The sequence below is a fragment of the Rhineura floridana genome, chromosome 9 (assembly GCF_030035675.1).
Source record: "Rhineura floridana isolate rRhiFlo1 chromosome 9, rRhiFlo1.hap2, whole genome shotgun sequence".
Classification (NCBI taxonomy): domain Eukaryota; kingdom Metazoa; phylum Chordata; class Lepidosauria; order Squamata; family Rhineuridae; genus Rhineura; species Rhineura floridana.
This window is the reverse complement of record NC_084488.1, coordinates 89,932,718-89,954,661: the sequence shown is the minus strand read 5'-3', so window position 1 is coordinate 89,954,661 and position 21,944 is coordinate 89,932,718.

Genomic DNA, 21,944 nt, shown 5'->3' with positions numbered 1-21,944 from the left:
TGAAGTTCTCCTAAATATGAAAACTTTTGCAAAGCAATTTCCTCTAATATAATGCACTTTAGTATGCTATTTTCACTAATATAGATATTTAATGCACTCTTTACCCTAGTATATGCATTTTTGTGCACAGTGTGGCATAGTGGATAGAGTGTTGGATTACGACCTGGGAGACCAGGATTCGAATCCCCACACAGCCATGAAGCTCACTGGGTGACCTTGGGCCAGTCACTGTCTCTCAGCCTCAGAGGAAGGCAATGGTAAACCCCCTCTGAATACCACTTACCATGGAAACCCTATTCATGGGGTCGCCATAAGTTGGAATCTACTTGAAGGCAGTACATTATTATTTTTGTTATTATTACTTGTTTGGAGAACTGCACTGCAAAATTCAGAGTAGTGTGAATTTCAAATGATGGCTGTGTTTCGGTTCACATATTGTTTCGGAAAGTGTGAATTAAGTAAGTTTGCATTTAAACATGAACTAAACTGAATGTCTTCCTCAACCCTACTCTGGTGCCCCTCAGGTGCTTTGTTGAAGGCTCCCCTAGCTCTCCAGTTGTTCCCTTTCAGAAGACATTCAGGTGCAAGGCTAGCCTATCATATAATAACCAATGAAGTCATCTTTTGTGGATTATACATTACAGAAATATGAACCATGGTGTTGGAGGGGAATTAGTAAAACGGGGTTTGGAGAGGAGGGGATACAGCATCGGTTGCCTTGATCTAGAATAAGAACAAATATTGTCATTTTTAAAACAAAACTTAATGAGCTGTTAACACTAATTGTAACATTCTTGATTGGCTTGTAACAAATTCAAAACCCTGCACCCACCTAAATTCCAAAGTGCCCTTAGAAGGAGGTGGGGAAATAGAAGCCTCTGTTGTAGAAAAAGAAAACATTTGAGAAACTAGAGGACAGATTTTGCCACAACATGGTTTCACCCTAATACAAACTCAGAGGAGTGTAGCTGGAGAAGGGAGTAACTACTTCATAAGCCTTTCCACATGGGTTTCACTTTTTGTCACATTGCCAGAGAAACTGTACAGCATAGACTAATGTAAGAACTGACACACATTAAGAGCTCAGCTGTTTTTGATTCCCCCCTTAATATGAGAACTATTTCTTAATCTAGATCATATGATTTTATCTGAGCACCAGTGCAACGCAGAAGATTCTCACAACCACCACTGTTAAACACAAAAGGGAAATTGAGGAGCAGCAAGGGAGACACCTGAAAAGTACAAATGCATGGACCAAATTATGGCCAATTTAATTTTCACCTAAGAGCAGAATTCAGTCACTGCTGTGTGTTTCTTCCCTGCCAGCTCTCTAGGACCACAATGCCTCTCTGAGGAAGCCCTTTCTGCATTTCATTGATATACATATCCTCTAAAATGCAAATGCATTGTCTATAAAATGTAGGGATGGGTAAATCAGTCAATTTTTATCTGTCTCAATTTCTAATTTTTCCATTCTGAAGTTTAGTTGTCCACATTTCCATGTCAGTTTGTGATTTTTAAAAATATATATATATCAGATTTTAGTGCAAATTTCTCCTAACATTTTCTCCCAAAATTTCTCCTAATATATACATTTTAATATTTTTTTTGCAAATCAATTTTCCCTAATAGAATGCATTTTTGTATGTTATTTCCCCTAATATATGCATTTTATGCATATTTTACTGTAATATATGCATTTTTGTACACATTACTTGGGCAGAGAACTACATTTCAAAGTTTAGAGAGGTGTGAATTTTTCAGGATGGCTGTGGTTCTGTTCACATGTTGTTTCAAAAAGGTAGAATTGTGTTTAAATGAGAACTGATTTGAATTCCCCCCCATCCCTAGTAAAAAGCAAAACCAACATTTTTAATATGTGATTCATGTCAGTGAGAAGCCTGTGATGTTTCATTTTACATGTGTTGTTATAAGCAGTTAAACAGGTAATGTTTTGGAATGGGTTTGTATTAGAGTAAACACGGTATGGAAAGTGTGTGTGTGTGTGTGTGTGTGTATGAGGAATCGAGAGCAAGCAAGTTAGAATGTTGAGGAATGAGGTATGATGATTGACTAAGTGAATGAGGAATGGTGTGTTATCTATGTGTGTTTGAGTTGTTAGATAGGGCAGAGAGGGACAGAAGATTGCATTTTGAGGGAGGTGGGTAGGATAGGTAGGGTTGTATTCTTATTCTCTGAGGAGATTTAGACAAGTGTAACATAAATGAAACCAGTGAATATCATCTTGTAACCACACACTTTCACAACCTAAATATTGAATAAACTTGTTTATATTTATTACATTTGTTAGCTAAATAAAATCCATTTGTTTAACAGACACTTGGTTCTTGGCCTAGTTACCACATAGAACAAGTCTTACTGTGGCTGGTGACAAAGCTAGCACAGTGGGTTGACATAAGATAAATAAGGGCATATATAGTTATTTATGGTAGCAGCGAAATACCCAGTAGAGAGAAACAGTTACTGGTATCAGAAGAACAACCCATAGCTGGGATGTTTAGAGGCTATAAAGTATCCAGAGGGGCTGATGTTTACTATTGCCAGGGTAGTTTGTAAGCAAAGGCTGAGGGGAAGAAAACAAGGTCCTAGAAACAGCTTTGCTTTACTCTTAATGTGTGATAAGGGTATCTCTACCTCCACATGGCAAAGTATGGGCAAAGGAGATACGAGAAAGTCCTCTTCAGGTGTTATGCTCTGCTGCCTACTATTGTGAATATGTTGGTGGAAGTTCTGAATAGCAGTGCCTGGTTTACGTATGCAAGTTTCCCACTTGATATAGTGTGGGGAGTTAGGGGGCAGCAGGAAGTGTGATGGGGGCTGGGAAGTGAGTGTGGCCCCATTTTTGCCTCACACTGTTTAATCATTTGAGACATAAAGCCTAAACAGGGCTAAAAACACTTCCAAAGAACAATCTCCATTTTAAAAGAAAGAAAACAGTAGACTCCTAGCTATGTCAGATAAATACTGATGATGGAAATAGATAAAATATAGGTACATAATGTTAAAACATCCATTTATAATGCATCTGTTATAACACTGTGCTAGCTGCTTCAAAGAAGGTGGTAGTGTGCTTCCTGCTCAAGAAGTAGCATGCGACAGTAACTGTGAAGTTGCAAATAATATCTGTTTGGACAAGGTCCTTGAGAGGGTAGTGGTTGTCCACCTTCAGATGTGTTTGGAAAAAACTGTTATGTAGACCCATTTCAGTCTAGTATTCATAGATATTGTTGCATGCCTCCCCAATCTCCGAGCAGTGAGATTTCAGGGGTCCCTGCACTCATCCAGGGTTTGGTTTCCTTTGCTAAGAAGGTCAGTGGAGACTGCAGTGTCTTTATGAAATATGGTTTATTTATTTACACACATTCCAACCTGAGATTAAGATGGAGGGGGTTTCCAGGCATCAGCAGTCCAATATCCAGCTTTCCCATCACTGTTACAGGAGGCACCCCAAACACCATGGTGCAGAGAGCCAGTCTCTCTGCCTGACTCCAGTCTCCAAGCATCCTTCAGACACAACTAAAACTACAAGCCTCCCCTGGGCTCCAGGAAGAGGGCGGATGCTCTCCAGAAGAGTTTCAATGACAAAAGGGTCTTCCTGGCCCATTCACCAGTTGCTGGGCAACCAATAATCCCATTATCCTACCTGGCCACTCTGTTTGTTTAACAAAGGAGAGACTCATCTGACCAGCAGAGCGAGTTTCTTTTCCCCCAGGTGCAAGTCTCCAAATCAGAGGCTGGAAGGGGACCCACAGGGATCATCCATTCTAACTCCCCCAACTCATAACAGTATATTGGATTTGAAGTTGTCTCTGTTGTTAATCACTTCAAGGTGCTTCATGGGAAGTTAAATTAAATTAAATAAATAAATAAATAAATAAATTGAAGACACTGGGCCATGGTGGGATCTAGTTTATACTCATTATTTTGATTTCTAAAATATACCGTCTCCAAAGTTGGGATGGATTAATCTCTCAGTTTCGGTTTCTCTCAGTTTCTCATTTTTGTAATCTTATATTCAGTTCTCCACATTTCTGCAGCAATTTGCAAATTTTATATCCTTATGACAAGTCATCAGTTTTACAGTGAATTTCTCCTAATTGCAGTCAAGGGCTGAAATAAGACACAGACATCAACTGTTGGGTTAAACTAATGGGCCACTTTATTAAATCAGATTAAGTTTCAGATGAATGAACCTGCAAAGGGAAACCTAAGTGCAGGGGCAGTATGATGACGGTGGGGTGGTTGCAGCATAGACTTAAATAAGCTTGGCTGCCGAGCCCCCATGTGCTGCATAAGCTTGGTGGAGTGCTGTGCACACATGCACACCCTCAACAAAGATGGCAGCAGAGGATTCAGTCTGGGCCACAAAGCTCACCTCACATCCTGATAAGGTACGGGGCGCGGAGCAGGATTTGTGTATAATTACTTAATATAATGCATTTTGTATGCTGTTTTAACTAATATATGCATTTTATGTACACTGTCCCCTAATATACATTGACTACAACTGCACTGCAAAATTCCAAGAAGTGTGAATTTTGAAGGGCAGGTATGGTTCAGTTTCCATATGGAATTAGGAATTAGGTAGTTTCTCATTAAAATGCAAACAAAATCTAATTTCTTCTCCATCACTAGAGCAAGACACATTTGAAAATATTCAGGAATAATCTAAATACTAATTGTATATTTTATGTCTCTCTTTTCCTGTGTTTGGAAGTTCCATGCAGTGTCTACACAGTGTCAGCATCTTTTATAGGAAACAACACTGGAAATGTTTGGTGTAATATTCTGTTTACAAATTAAGCTGTTCAATTGTAGCAATTATTTATTTATTATTTGATTTATATTCTGCCCTTCCTGCCAGCAGGAACCCAGGGCGGCATAATTTTATTGTTTTTAGATTTATTTATTTATTCATTTCTTTATTAAAATTTATATCCCGCCCTTCCTCCTGAAGAACTCTAGGGTTGCAAACATAAGCGAAACAATTTAATAAGAAAAGCATATTAAAAACAATTAAAAAGATTCCAAAACAGTTACCATTAAAACATTCTAAAACATGGGGGAAAATATTCTAGAATCTGTGTTTCTTGTATTGGCTTTTTCACCCACTGAAGACCTTCCTCTTTCAACAAGCCTTTTAAGTTAGATACCTTATCCCAGTCTGCATCTGTACTGGAATGAGTTTTTAAGATGTTTTTATGATGTTTTGTTTTTAAGATGTTTTTAGTGCTTTATCATCAGTGTGTTGCTCTGGGCTCCCTTTGGGAGAAAGGGCGGGATGTAATAACAACAACAACAATAATAATAAAATTTACCTTATTGTACACTGTTTTGATAGCTGAAGCAGTTTGTAAGTTTAGGTAAGTCAATCAATAAATACAAACAGGGTTGCATTAAACTAAGTCTTACTGAGAGTAGGCCCACTGAAATGAATGAACCTGTTATGTCTATTATCTTCAATAGGTCTACTGTAAGTAGGACTAGTATTAGATACTGCCCCTAGTCATGCTTAAGTCCCATTGATTTCAATGTTCTGCTCTGGTATGTTTTGATTGTCTGGTATGATTTTGTGACTGTGAGGTAAGAGCATCAGATAAGAATCTGCTGGATCGGGCTATTGGCTCCTATAGTCCAGCATCCTGTTCTCACAGTGGCCAGCCAAATGCCTATGGGAAGCTCACAAGCAGGACTTGAGCACAAGAGCACAATAAGGTGTACTGTCTAGGTACAATCAAATTCTTTTAAAACTTTCAGAGTTTTGTTATGGATTTCAGCCATGGTATCTCTTCCCCCCATTTTCCTCCATGGTGGGAGCACACACCCATCTGTGAAATACCCTGTAAAGGCTCAAAGAAATACGTTTTTGCACATTTTTGTGATCTGCATGACATTTCATTTGTGATTTTGTCATAGTAGTCCTTCCCGTCTGTTATACCCATTAAATTTCAATTTAAAATTCAAAAGAGCTGTAAGCTGTAAAGCTTATTACAGAAAGACAACTTACAATTGAGTTAAATCTTTGATGAAACTATTATTATCCTACTTTCCTTATGCCACAATATCTTATTTCCCCCCTTTTCTTTCTTTTTCAGGTTAGTGTGTGTGTGTTTTAATACTACATAACTTTCATTTTGGAAGAGTTGCAGTATGATTTAGCATACACCTTTTAACAAGGATGACTTTATTCGACATGAATTAGAATGTGGGTTTCTCAAACTCAATAGCTCTTGCATTCTCCATATTAAGCATGAAGCCTAACTGTCTGAGAACACATTAATCATAATTATTAATTTGAAGTCTGTGACATCCATTTGAAAAGAAATAAACAATTACTCTTCTGTAGCATGAGTAATTTCAGTCCAGTAAAGAATTGTTTTGATAATGCAAACCAGAAATTGCCCAGAATGTTGAACATATATTGGGCCATTATACATTGGGGGTTGTGTGTGTGCTCCAATGCAACTCACAGGCATGATTTTGAGACTGTAACTCCATAGACTTGAATCATTTGTTATATTACTATCACACATTTCTGTAAGCATTTGTCAGGCTGCTGTTGTCTCTTTTACTTTTTTGGTTGTATCAGACAGTTAAGCAAAGGTTGGTACTAATGGAAAAAGATTGTTATGTGATGGCAATCATTCTAGGACAAAACAGAACTTCAAAGAGGAAGCACATATGGTTTTGACTTCTATAAAGATGGCAGGTGGACATGAAAAATGTTGATTTCAAAATTTATTTTCGTGATAGCAGGAACTTCTTAAAAGTCCTGGGGGAAGATTAATTTTCAATTTGGAATTCCTAATAACTGAAACAAGATCATGGTTTTACAACTTCCTGAGGTAAAGCTTGAGAGAGGCTAGGTCATGTTGATATAATAAACCAATGGTACAATAAAATGTAAGAGCCAAAAGTGAGCAATGTTTTGTGAAAGCTGTTTTAAAAGGAAAGCATATGTAAAGGGCAAGTCATTCCATTATTCTTTTTCCTTTAATATACTTTTAAACTAGGTTATTTTCTGTTTAATGACTGCTCATAGTAGGAATAAGCCTGGAACTTGCCTTGTATCTTTAATTAAAATACACCTGACTTTGTCATATTAAATAAATTCTGATGTTAAGGATTTTTCCTTTCCATTCAGCCCATCTGTTAAGTGTATTATCTAACACCTTCCAATGTCTTCATGAATCTGAAGTAAAGCTTACATTGAGGGGAAGAAGAAGAGCTAGCCTCTATGCTATAACACTTCATCACTGTTTTATGTGGTATCCTTTTCTTTTAAAAAAAAGATAATAACTTTAAAAAAATAGATATTTTAAGAGCTTACATATGTAGGGATCTATAAACAGAGCTCAATTCATTCCAATATTCATTTGCACTTTCATCTGGTATTTTCTGTTCTACTGCAATTGGTTTATTTTGCACAAGTCTGTGTTCCATTTTGTCATTCCCTGATGTGGAGATATATATATATATATCTTAATGTATTTTTAATGTAACACACACATATCTCAGCCAACAGCACATATCTGCAAATCAATTATATTTCCTGGGTGTTGCCTTTCAATGTTGATTAATTTCCAGAGTGGTAACCATGTTAGTCTTTTGCAGCAAAAACAAAGAGCCTTGACACCTTAAAGTCAAAGTTAATGAAGTGACTAATGGCCAATCACAAAGCCATCTATGGCTGCAAATCTAAGCATGTCTAATTAGAAGAAAGTTCCATTGAATTCAGTGGGGCTTAATTTCAGGTAATGGGGTTAAGGTTGCAGACATTCTCGCTACTTTTATTTCACAGTTCAGTATAAGGTTGTCATTTTATTTTGTTTCCCTCACTCAGGCATCAGGGATGGACAGTTTAGTTATAAGTCAAGAAAACTAAAGTGGGCAAAAAGGAAAGAAATTTTAAATTTAATTTACTTCTAAAATGAGGATTTGTGGTCGAAATGGCTTGCCAAATCCAGATGGTTCTCCCTACTTTGACAGAGAGGCTAGGTCCTTAACTGAGGAGCAGAGAAAAAATACTCAGGTAACCAAAGAGATCACTACTTTCCCTGTGAAAAGAATAATGAATGATACATTCCATAGATTTTCAAAAATCACAATAGGAAGCAGATTAAGGATGAGATCTGAACCACACATACCTGGGAGTAAGCCTCACTGAACTCAATGAAATTTACTTCTAAGTAGACATGATTAGGATTGCAGTCTTAATTCATATTGGCTGCCTTTGGCAACAAACAGCAGTTCAGAAATAAGAAAAGCAAATAGACACAGGTATACATCAATTAAGATGTAAATAAAATATATTGCAAAGCAATTTACATATCTATTTATGCATAATGTGTGCATGTTAAAAAAAACCCCACAAACATTCATAGTTTTCACAAGAGTCTGTGCCACAATGGAAGTCAAATGGGTGGATGGAATGATATGTGCTTGGTAGTCTGTTTTCAATGGATTCCTCTAACACCCCTATTTGTATGGGCTCATCTACATGGGAGCATTTCTTCATAGCAAAAGCACTTATTTTACCTTTGCTATTGATTTGCACTATCTGCAGTTCCTGCTAAACTCTAGCTGCCAATCGTTTTTCCCCATTCACACAAGCAGGTATTTCTCTGGGATACCTTGTTTCCTGTTTCCTTGTGCCCTCTAATTATATGAATGAAGGTGAGTTTGAAGGAGGAGGAAGATGAGGAGGACGAAGAACTGGATGATGAGCAGCTGGAGGTGAGGGAGAGGAAGCCCACCACTGCCCCAGGTACTTTCCCGGTGCCTGCCTCCACCCTGCCTCTGGTGGACTTGGGCGAGCAGCCCCCCAGGCCCCCACCTGCCTTTCAGCTGGCCTGGACTAGCCACACTACCGTCTCTTCCTCCTCCACTCCATCCTCCTCTCCTTTCGCTCTGTCCAGCTTCAAAGTCTCCCTGTCTGAGGAGGAGTCCCTGTGCAGTGTCCCGCTGCTGCCCCCACTGGCACCCCCACACCGAGAGGAGCCTTGTGCCTCCACTGTCCTTCCCTGCAGTGCCCCGCTGCCGCCCAAGAGAGAGGAGCCTGGACAGTCGGCCATTCAATGTTACTTGACACCGCTGCCTGAGATTGGGCTGCTGGGAAGAACTAAGGTGGTGGCTGATGGAGACTGGTGGAGACTAAGTTGAAGCTTCTTTAATTCTTTTTCTACTTTTGCAGTACTGACTGGATGTGTAATGTGGCTTTCTATTCTATGTTATATTATATTTATAGTGTGGTATTAATTCTTGTATTGTTGTAATATTTGCTATTTGTTTTTATTATTATTATTATGGTTGTATTATTTTGTTTGAAATTGTTTTGCAATTGTTTGCTCTTGTTATGTTATTTCAATTATTGTGTTTTTTCTTGTTGTAAGTTGCTTTGAGTTCTACTGTTGAAAAAAAGCGACTAACAAATGCCAGTAATAAATAATAATAAATATATATTTCCACTCCCTCTGGTTTCTAGGTGACCGAGCATGCTCAGTCTGTTCTACCAGCTGCAGCAGCTTCTGTTTGCCAGTAACGTCATGTGAACCATGCAAATTTAAAGGAGATGTGAATAGCACCAAATGCACAGTAAACCACTGTGTCAATGACCCCTGTGTCACACCTACATGTCCTGGATGATTTATGGCACTTTTGAGGGACAGTTATGGTTTTATTTTATTTTCATAGATGAAGCACCAGGAGTTTGAACTAGGAATACTATCCAAAGAGTTAGCATTTTTATGACCCGTCTGCTGTCTTTCATGGGTGCAGTTTAGGGAATGTACAACAGCTCATCATAAGTGCTATATGTCTGGGAGCCATGAAGGTCTGCATGGGACACTGCTCATAAAGTACACAGAGCTACAAGGGTTGCTTGAGTGATAAAGGTTGATGCCTTGTGTTACTCAAGAGGACAACATAATTGTGGGCTTATTAGAGATGGTAGCACTTCTCAATTTTTCATAAATTTAACTCAGTAATGGGTTTGACATAAGGTGGGCTGAAAAAACTGCTAGTCTTCAGATGTTGTTGTGTCATTAGGATCTATGCATATTCCATGGCTTCAGGAGTTTACTGTGCCAAGTTTGCCAACACAAAAACTGATATACGATATTCTGTGAAGCTCAGCTTTCATTTCTAAAAAAGAGTTTCTTGCCCTCATAGATATGGGAAAGGGTCTGAAAATGTGTTGGATGTATCTGATCTGAAAGCTCAAAAAGCCGAAGAGAGCTTATTGGAGAGCAAAATGCCTTCCGACTGATGAACATATTATTAATATACCCTTCCTCCTATTGCCCAGATGCTAGCATCCTTTCATCTCATCATTCTCACCATATATAATTATTTGCTTTCAAAAACTCCAGCATTTACAGAATCTGACTTTTAAAAATAGCACCTTGTATAAGGAGGGTATACTATTTGATACACAGTTAACATCAACATCTCTGCTGAGTTTACAAAATTCTGGTTGTAGAATTTAGCTTTCCTTGGCTCAGTACTAAGGATTTTTCCAGTGCAGAATTGCACAAACCTTATACTCCCCTACTGTTGTCATCCCTTTCTCTTGTGAGTGGTAGACATTCTCCTCATTAGGCATCCTTCCAAAGAAGACACTGGGAAATATAATTTCATTCATCTCTTATCATATGCTTGTGGCCCGTGGCAAATGCCTGCAACAGATCCTTTCCTGTGCTGTGTGCACCATTTCTTCTTTGAAGCTGTTCTGGAGATGGTGCAATCTTGTGTAAAAGGGACTTTCCTGCCAAAGAGATATTAAGCCAGCTTTTCAGCTTCTACTTGTATATCCCTTGGCTTTTGATTTATTGGGCTTTTGCTTTGAAGCACATTTTATTTCACTAAAGCCCATAGGAATCTCAATTACTCTACCGCATTTAATTTGTTCCTTAAATGTAGCTCACCCTGTCATTAGGAACAGGTAACAACTAATCCAAGGAGTGGATTCCCAACTCTGAGGGGTCATGCCCCAGCCCCTGTAAGGCCCGCTTTGTGAGAGCCCAAACTGGTATTTTGTGAGGGGATCCTCGCTTGCATGGGTGAATAGATAAATATAACCCTTATAAGCACCAGAGGACCAGCATCCCACAGCCTGCACTTAGGCCTGGGAAAAACCCGAAGACCTGCTGCCGTAGAAGCAGCTCCAATGTCAAAAGAGTAGATTTCAAACTCTGAGGGGTCATACCCCAGCCCCTGTAAGGCCCACTGTGTGAGAGCTCAAACTGGTATTTTGTGAGGCGATCCTCACTTACAAGGGCCAATAAATGCATATAATCCTTATAAGCGCCCGAGGACCAGAGTCCAACAGCCTGCGCCTTTGCCTGGGAAAACCCAAGCCCTGCTGCTGTAAAAGCAGCTCCAATTCCAAGGAGTGGATTCCAAACTCTGAGGGGTAATGCCCTAGCCCCTGCAAGGCCCACTTTGTGAAAGCTCAAACTGGTATTTCATGAGGGGATCCTCATTTGCATGGGAGAATAAATATCCTTCTCCAGATCCCATGGTCAAATGTACGGTCCGCCCCAAACATCTCTAGTCCATCTTACATAGGGAAAAACCACCAGCCTAGCTAGGAAGGAAAGTCCTGCTAGCTTACCTTTAAGTGCTCAGACTGACAGGACCCTTCTCCTGCCATCCATTAGGAATTTCAGCAGGTGACTCCCTACCCGCTCTCTGGTAGCTGGCGAGTGTGCCAGAGGCCATGGAATCCACAGCCCTAATCCTAGTGTTCTTAAATATAAGGGGGTTACGAAATCTGGCCCATGGCCAATGAACCCTTCTGCCCATGTTGAAATCAAACACACCGGGAAAGAATTAATGAAAGGTGACATCCATAGTTAATCCTTCCCTAATCCAGGCCTGCAGCTGCAGGAAAGAGGGCCACACAGCCAGGTCGGCGCATAAGGCAGCCATGACCCTGAACCTATAGTAAGGCTGTGCAAGCCCTGCCAGGGCATCATGACTCCCGTAAAAGACCCCTAACACCTGGAGGGCCGAAAGGAAACCTTGCATGGCCTCTGAAAACACTAGGATCCTAGTCTGCAACAGTGAAAACATGTCTGTGTGCAGCTTGTAGCCCTGGGCCCCAGGGTCAGTCTTGATACCCAGAAGGGTGAACAACTCCCCACTGTCAAGGGAATCCCCAATTACATAGCCGTACTATAAACTGTGACCTCAGGTGCTAACATGCACCCCAAAACTGCCATACCCATGAACAGCCAATCATATAGATAGTGCTCTACTGCTTCTAAGCCCACTTGTCTCCTAATTGCCCCCTGCCAGATCTGAAGCGCTCCATGTAAGAAATATAGCAGTCCATAGGCAATGCTCTACTGCATAAATGCATAAGGCACCTCTGCCACATACGCGCACCATGTTAAATGAATTGTAGCGCATGGTACCTAAACTATCAGGTATGAACCCCCTACAGCCGAAACCATTCAATAAGACTGGTGGTGAATCAGGTGTAATTTGCATCTTTACACTCTGCCCTGGCAAATTACTGCCATAATGAAAACAAATTGAAGATAGTAGGCCATGAAGGCCAGCCTGGAGTTGGAGGCCATGAAGGCCAGCTGGGAGTTGGAGTATGGGATTGGGAAACCAAAAGGAAAACACCATAACACAGACAAACCTTCCTTTAAACCGTGTAGCCTGCAAGCAAAGTTTGTAGTACCTTGAGTCTAACCGGGGAAGAACACATGTCCTTGAGCAGCTTATACTGGGGGCTTCTTCTTATCCCTGTGAAGGGCTCTTGCCTCCTATCTCACTGTTGCATATATCCTTCTGCAAAAGGGAAGGAAATCATTTATGAGTAAGTACACTTTACCAACTACTAGTTCATTGCAGCTAACCCAGTTCCCCTAAAGTGCAGAGATTCCAGATAATTGTTATCAGAAATCCCAACAAAGAAAGGTTTTGTTATTGATATAAGATCGTCAGGAAAGGGTGAAGAGTCTGCCTGGATCTTAAAATGCAGCCTCTGTGTCAAAAACAGAGTCTAAGCTTCCGTCAAGGCAGCTCCTATTTCAGCAAAGTCCAAGATCCTGGCAATGAGGATAAGGTCCTGATAAGTGATCCGTCTTTCCTCTTTATTGCCATCCAGCCACACTATCATCTGCTAGACCTTCAATTCCTTGCAGAAGTTTGCATGCCTTTCTTTAATTATAACAAATGCCATATGCTTTGTGTTTGATATGAGACTGAATTCAAATAAATGCAACTCCTGTCTCAGAGTTACCCAGGAATGCGTAACTGACATTTGGAAAAGGATCACTGTCATCTAGGTTATGGTGATGTAGACTTTTTCTAGCAAACCCTGTCATCTCTGCACACCATTAGTATCCAAATAGGAAGGCCGAAAGTCCCAAAAGGCTCACTCGGCCCTACAAAGGCCCCATGTAATATAATAATGATAGAATTAACTACCTCAACCAAATATTCCTGGGCCTAGCAGGAAGTCAGAAGCCTAACCAAAGGGCTCTGCAGCCCCCAAAGCAGCCACCATGTAATAAAGGTAAGAGAATAAAGTACCTTGAACCTAATAAAGGCCCGAGTCAAGCAAAGACCACCAGCCGAACCAAAGAACCCTGCACAACGGCCAAGAGAGACTGCCAAGGCCTCACCCACATCCTTCACTGTCTTGCGCCCCCTACCTAGGCTGAACTCACACCCAGCCTTGGCAACCAAAGGGGTGTAATTAGGGCCTGGTGAGACTCGAAAGGCTTGTGCAGCCTCCTCTCCCATAATTAGTTCTGAGCCTGCAGCCACGGCTGGTGGGGAGATCCGAACCCCAGTCTTCCGGGTCACATTACAAACACCTCAACCACTACCAATACCTATCCCATGTGTATGGGGTGGTGGTGGTTAAAATTGCCCAAAGGCCTGCATTTTATGAGGGGACCTTTCACACACCCCTTTTTCTGTCTTGGGTGGCATTTAGTATTATTATTATATCTACCAAGGCAAATAATACCATTACAATATGAATGTAATAAACCCTTATATACTCCGTTATAGTGTTATAGTAATATTAATGATGCTGAAGGGCTTGCAGCTGTACCGCCTCCCCCAGCCTGAGGATTGTATATGTGTGTCTTGTTTAAACAAGCTGCTCAAGCAGCTATGAGGCAGTGCAGCCGGAGAACCATGCGCCTCCTGCCTCATTTAAATTAGCTGCCTAAGCAGCCGTGGGGCAGCGCAGCCTAAAAGCCACATGCCTCCTGGAGCAGGCCAATTCAGGCCTCGCTCGGCCCACAATCGCCGCTGAAATGGCTGGAAAAGCAAGCGCCAAAATGGTGCCGCGTTAAAAGGGCCGCCACTGATGTCCTCTCCTCACTGATCCGTTGCTCCATCTCTCCCTTGCCGACGTCGCAGCTGCAAGAGGAAGGTAGGAGGGGTGGCTGGGCTTAAATAAGCACAGCAGCTCCGCCCCTAAGGTCTGCTGCATTGTGCTCGCATCATAGACGCGACGTGCAACTTTGCCTTCATTCAAGATGGAGGCAGCAGCTTCGTCCCAAACTGCAATTGTGCCCAGCCTGCTAGCTACACGGCAAGCAGGGCGTTATTTATTGGGCTTTTGCTTTGAAGCACATTTTATTTCACTAAAGCCCATAGGAATCTCAATTACTCTGCCGCATTTATTTTGTTCCTTAAATGTAGCTTACCCTGTCATTAGGAACAGGTAACAACAGCTCCCTGCCCTACTCATCCTTACTGTGATACTGTGAAGTGCCTTGTCATTGTTCCCATTTGACAGATTGGCAACCAATACTGGTAGAAATAAGGATGCGTGAATCAGTCAATTTTTGTTTCTGTCAGGTTTTCATTTTTCCAATTTTAAGTTCATTTTGTCACATTTCTGCATCACTTTGCTTTAAAAAAAAAAAAAAAGTCCTCCTGAAAATGTATCAGCATTTAGTGCAAATTTTGCCTAGCACACACGTTTGTATGGAAATTTACCTAATATACATATTTTCCAAGCAATTCTCTCCAAATATAATGCATTTTTATATGTTGTTTTCACTAATATATGCATTTATTATTTATTTATTAGCTTTATATCCTGCTCTTTCTCCCAGTAGGAGCACTTCCTACACATACACATTTTTTACACATTATTTGTTTGAAGAACCACACAGAAAAATTCAGAGAAGTGCAAATTTCTAAGGATGGTTGTATTTTGGTTCACGTATTATTTCAGAGGTATGAATTAGGTAGATTCACTTTTAAATGCAGAATGAATCAAATTTCATCCCCATCTTTAGACATAAGTTTGTGTGAGCACTGACAATAAATGCATGGTAAAGATCCAATAGTAGTCCAGTCACTACACACTTGCTATAACATCCAAATTAGCCTGTTCAAGTGGGCATTTATGAGGCTGAACACCAAATGACCTCATTAAAAATACAGCTTCTTCATTTGAAAGAAAACCTGTTCTATACTGGGTACACAGCTTCCAGTTGCTTGCAGTTACTGTGGACAACATTAGATGACCCAAAACTAGGACCAAATGCTTGGAGAATGAATGGAATACTGGAGAGGGGGACTTCCCACTTTTAATTCATAGTATCTCTGAAACTGTAAATTGAAATGTCAGTTCATACAATGAAGGCTTAATGAAGGCTGAGTGGATTAATTCCCATAATGAGATGGTCATGCCCCAGTTTACAGAGCTCAGCAAAGATGTTTCTTCCCAACTTGCTGTCCCATTCATAGGCAGTGGGTTTTGAGACTGGTAATTTTTCAAGGGTGAACTTTTAATTAAAAAAAAGGTTCAGGGATAAGGCTTAGCATGGCAGTAGCAGTTGTCCTTTTTTTCTTTTTTAAACTCAAAAAAATGTTTTTAAAACTTCTGCTATCATTGGTGGTGGTGCCTTCAAACTCCAAATGACTGAGATGAAAATTGTTACATGAGAAAATGACAACTGCCACACACAAAAATTGGGAGCCACTAGTGGGATCCCACTTTTTTGTCATAGCAGCCTTTTCCCACCTTAGTATGCCCCCCAAATCCAGGATATCTGCGGAGGCCAGGGGTGGCAGCCACCAGACTACAGCCACTACAACCAGCTTAGCTTATAAAACAATTTCTTAGACATCCCAAAAAGAAAAAAAGGACTCGCTTCCCTACTTCCACTGCTAGTCCCACAAACCTTTTGACAAAAATCACTGCCCAAATAGAGTCATTTGTTTGTTTGTTTATATCATGCCCTTCCTCCCAGGAGGAGATTCTTGCCTTCAGGGCCCCCCATTTCACCAGCCACCCCATTTCAAGCCAAATGTTCTCAGTTGAAAAACCTTTGTTTTGGTGTTAGCTGAGACATTTTTGGAGTGGTGAAAGACTTTGCATGGTGGTGAACTGGGGCAGCTTTATATTGACCTTATAGGTAGTATGCATGATACACATGTGGTGGGGTAATCAATAACAGCAGCAACATCATTTGAAATATAATAGGAACCAAGCACAGCTCAACACATGCTTTGAGCCTCTGAACCCACCTGCTGTCCCCTTTCACTTTCCCCAAAGCTCATCTAGTGGTAATAATAGCGGGCCTCACAATCAGTAGTGGCCCTTTCAGAGGGAGTCACATGTTCTCCCAGCAGTGATGCTGTGCTCATGGGGATGAGGCGGGGCTTGTCTGACCTCACCACTGCCTTGCCTTTTCCCTCCCCACCCCATCTCTGTCTGACAGGCACAGCACTGCCACTGCTACTGTCTTCATTCTTTCCTTCACATGAGCTCCTCCTGCTCCAAATGAAGACACATATTTATTTATTCATTTATTTATTACTTGAATTTATATGCCACTTTTCCATATAAATATGCTCAAAGTGGCTCACAATAACACAAAAATGCAAATGCAACACAAAAATGCAAATGACGACATCAACAGCAATCAATTAAAAAACATAACAATCATTTCAAATCATTTCAAAACATAACAATCCAACAATAACTCCAATTGATTACCTAAACATTATCACATTTAAAGTCATTATAAAACATCATAAAACAAGCTATCAATCAAGTAAAACTTATCAACATATTCATGACACTTGGGGAAAAAATTCTGAAGGGTCTTGCTACCTACATTTTTAAAGGGCCCTAATATGGTAGCAGTCTAGAGCATAAGGTCTTCCACATCATCTGTATGATTACTGCACATTAACTTTGAGTGGGAAAAGGAAATGGAGCAGCTACAGGTATGTCTGATGCTAGGGCCAAGTCCAATATGAATCATGCCAAATGGGTGAGGCATTTAGCTGACAGAGGCCTCAAGGATTCTGAATTCTACCAGCTCTGAATTCTCCTACGTCATATGATAGCTCCCTGCCCCATATGTACTATAGTATATGCAGACAAATACTAAAAAGGGATATTTGAATTTTAATTGTTCCAGCATTATCTGTGTGAGAATGGTCTCACCATCCCTCCAAAAGGATGATTTTATCATGCAAGCAGCTCACCTGTTGCTATGTTTCATTACTTTTTTGTCATGAAATACACACCCCAAAATCTCTCTCTCTCACTCACTCACTCACACTCATACCCACAGCAATATAAATAAAATGTATGTCTCTGTTCTTATAAGGTGAAAGCTCTTTCTCCGTCTTACAAATATTATACTGTTTTGAAGGTTTGAGAAAGTGACATCAACAGAAACCAACAGAGAGTATGGATAAGATGCATTTTAATGCCCAGCTTCTTCTACTTTTAATACCTGTTAAAGTTGAGTCAAGGGTCCTTTTCCCCTACAAAAGGAGTTTTTTAAAAAAGCTAAATAAGATTATTGGTTATAAATTATTAAAACCATTCTTGAATGAAAAACTACTTACTAAAATTATTTTATAAATAAAAGTTGGTATTAAATTAAAAGGGTAGTGTATGGGAGGCATTAAAAAATCAAGAATCAGATATTAACAATACATTCATTTAAAGCTAACAACTGTGGTAGCTGAAACATTTGCTGCCCTTCCAAACCTTATTCGCTCCATGCCTTTTCCAAGCCTTGGTCATTTGCTTTGGAAGAGAAACACACAGTGTTGCTGAAGATTGGAAAAAGAGCTTGGGGTCAAGGGTCGACACAGTAAGGGAGTTTGCTCTTTAAGAGGTTATCTGTGGATCTGCAAAGCCAAAGTGTAATTGGGTTCTGTGATTTGATTTTAGTGTGTAATTGTATATGATCTTGGTTAGTTTCAAAGACAAGCTTGGAAGATTTTTCTGCCTGGTTTGTGATAGCAATATTGGACAGTCTATGAAAGCCTCTGATGGACAATTCAGCTACTGTGGAGGGAGGAGGGAGGTATCTCAAATCATAAGGCCAGGACTCTTATCATGTTAATTATAAATTAAGCAAGCAAATGATAATGCAGATTGCACTACCATTTCAAATTGAGGCTGACTCTATAAATTAAGGCACTGGCTCTGTTTAGAATTATTGCAAACAATTTAATCTCCCATATGCTCCTGAGCATCAGCCCATCCAGTACACATGGGATGATTTTCCATCTTTGTTAATGCTACATCAGAATTAACTGAATTGGTCTCCCTAGTTTCTTCCTCTTGCCTTTCGGGTTTATCAAATTTTGTTCCCCATTTTTCTGCTTTCTTTCCTTTCCCCCCTAAACAATGTGAAACAAACATTTCCTATTGTTTTAGTTGTTTAGGCTTTCCTTGATTAAGCTGTCACTGCTGTCAGCTATGCTCTTATAAGCCTGGTTGGATCTATTTCATGTTAAGAAAAAGCTCAGATAAATCCAGGAAAGCTTAATGTTTATCCAATGTGAAAATAATTACTCAAAAGTGTTATTCTTAATCCAGATAATTAGAGTGAGGAAGGAAAGATCAGTGTCATTGTGAATTATGCCCTGGCAATTGACTCTTGGTCCTTGTAAATTTCAGGTGAAGATGTGAATGGATAAAGGTTAGATTAACCATAATCCAAAGTAGCTGCAACCTTAATCTGTTATGATACAAGGATGATCAGTTAAAAAGAGCTGGATTGTGGGATTGTTTCTGGTTGGATAAGATGCTGCTCAACTGGGACTCATCTTAAAACATGCTTAGTACCATGTCACTGCAGCTGTAAGCACTTCTGCACTGCTGCAGACTGTCACAGCTAAAAGGCAGCCAGCCTACTGGCCTCAGATGCTGTGCTTGGTAATATTATACTGCACAGTAGTATTTGTGTTTTGAATTAACATGACTTGATGTTGGTGGGTATGGAAAAATGGACAAGGACAGCTATATGTATAGAAAGGCTTGCTTGATGACAATTAGGGTGTGTTTTGTAGAAAAATGACATTTGGTGCTGATTTCCACAGACATAGGCATAAATGACATAATTTGTAGTGTTGAATGTGGTTTTCCTTTCTTTTTTAATGGTTATGATTTTCAAGTGCAGATTTAGGAGAACAAGCTATTTACTTCAGGCAAATCTGCTCTTCTGACTTATTTCTTGATAATTTGCCAAAGAATTTATTAATTTTCCTCCTATTTATACTAGTGATACATTAAATGTTTCTGTACTTCATATACTTTTTTTTTTAAACGGAAGTGATGTCAATAACTAAGAATACATTCTCAAGATTACTTAATCTGGACTAGTTCCCTTATAGGGAAGGGATATTGCTCAGTGGTAGAGCAACTACTATGAATGCAGGAAGTCCCAGGTTCAATCCCCAGCATCTCCAGTTAGAGCTAGGAAACAGTCCTGCCTGAAACCCTGAAGAACCACTTTATGGATAGGTACTCTATGGATTCTAGTATGCATTAATGATTGTGAGTATACAAACAACAGGGGGATGTTCAATTTTTTTAAAATAGAGCCTACCCAGTTGTGTTTATTTAAATGTTTTTATCCTGCCTAATTTTCCAAAGACAAGAAACTGAAGGCGGCTAACAAAGCAGTAACAAAATAACATAAAGCAAATAACAATCCACATATTAAACCCAATAATGCAATCAACTATTAACATAAACTAAAAACAATTTTAAAAACAAAGTTGTGGTTGTCTGCATGGGGCATAAATGTTCACTAGAGACCACTCTTGGGAAAATTCTCAGTGACATGAGTTGGGTTGCACTGCACTTCAAAAGCACAATTACCTGAGATTCTGAGGCATGATTGGCCTGCACTGGTGTGTCTAGAGTGATAGGAGTATTAATATATGATCCTTTATCACAGGGATGGGGAGCCATTTCAGCCCAAGGGCAACATTCCATTCTGAGCAATCTTCCAGGGGCCACATGCCAGGGATGCACAGGGCCAGAGGCAAAGGTGGGCAGAGCAATTAATGTGAATTTTACTTTTACACAGTAGGCTAGTTTCTTGTACTGCACACACTCACACATCCCTCTCTGTCCTTCATCCAGGCAAGCACTATGGATATGTAGTAACCTCTGCTAACCTTAGTATCCTACAGTCACTTAAACCAATACAACCCTCTGTCTGAAATCAATGCCTGCCTCTGCCCACATGGTATAAAGTATTTGAAGAGAAGCTGCAGAGGAGAAGCTGCAGCTTAGAAATAAAGCACATGTTTTGCATGCAGATGAAGCTCAAACTTTGTCATCTCTAGTTAAAAGGATCTCAGGAAGTCGGACTGGGAAAGTCCTCTGCCTTAGACAGTGGTTGCCAGTCAAAGTAAACAAAATTAGGCTAGATGGATCAATTTTCAGCTTTGATATAGACAGCTCCATATGTTAATATATCTCCCTCTAATTAGAGAGTGACTAGATGAGGAAATCTAGTCACTTCTCCAGTTTGTATAAATAATTTAGCAACCTGGTAATCAATGAAATCTGTCAAAATGATGGAGGGCCAGTACAGAGTAGAACAGAAGTAACCAAAGTCGATTATATACCCAGTTGATCACCCCGCCCTGCAGATGAGGTCCTCCTGTAGATACCAATTTATGAGGAGGTTTGATAGGAAACGGACCTTTAGCATAGTGGCACCTACCCTGTGGAATTCCCTCCCCTTAAATATTAAACAGGTGCCATGTCTGTTATCTTTTTGGCTCCTACTGAAGTCCTTCCTCTTTCAACAAGCCTTTTAAGATGAGACCTCATCCCATTCTGCATCTGTGTTGGAATTGCTTTTTAATATGTTTTTAAACCTTTTTTTAAAAGATGTTTTTAAAGCTTTTCTTAAAATATGTTCTTAAAGCTGTTTTAAAATATTTTAAAGTCTGTTTTTATGATGTTTTAAATTGTTTTTAGTGCTTTTGTTTGCTGCCCATGGCTCCTACTGGGAGGAAGGATGAGATGTAAATCAAATAATAAATAAATAAATGCAAACTGGTGCTCTCCAGATGCAGCCAAACAGCATGGCTAATGGTCAGGGTTGATGGGAGCCTTAATTCCAACAATCCCCTCCAGATGTTGATGGAGTATATCTCCATGACCACTTGCCATGCTGTTTGGGGCTGATGGGACTTGACATTTGACAGCATCTGGAGGGCACCACTTTGGTTTCTCCCTGCTGTGGAGGCAGAGACCAAGCTGTCAACCAGTGAATCCCATATTCAAATTTTACTACTGCTGTAAATTCTTGTCCCTCCACCTTCCCTGATGGGCAATTGGGTGTAATAATACTGGGCTACCATAAGAGATAGCAAAGTTACTGAGATATTGGGTTGTATTCACCTAAGTCCTACTCAGAATAGGCCCACTGAAATTAATAAACTAGTCATGTATGAACTTCAGTGGTCTTGCTCTAAGTAGGACTAGCATTTAAGACCATCCAATATATGTGAACTGGTAGGAACCCTCTTCCGTTCCATATAAATGCTAAGTATTCTTAATGAAATATGTCATTAAATGATATGAACTTTATTTGCCTTATCTATATTAGCATTCCCCTTTATTTTATTCACATTGCCACAAAGAGATTTGA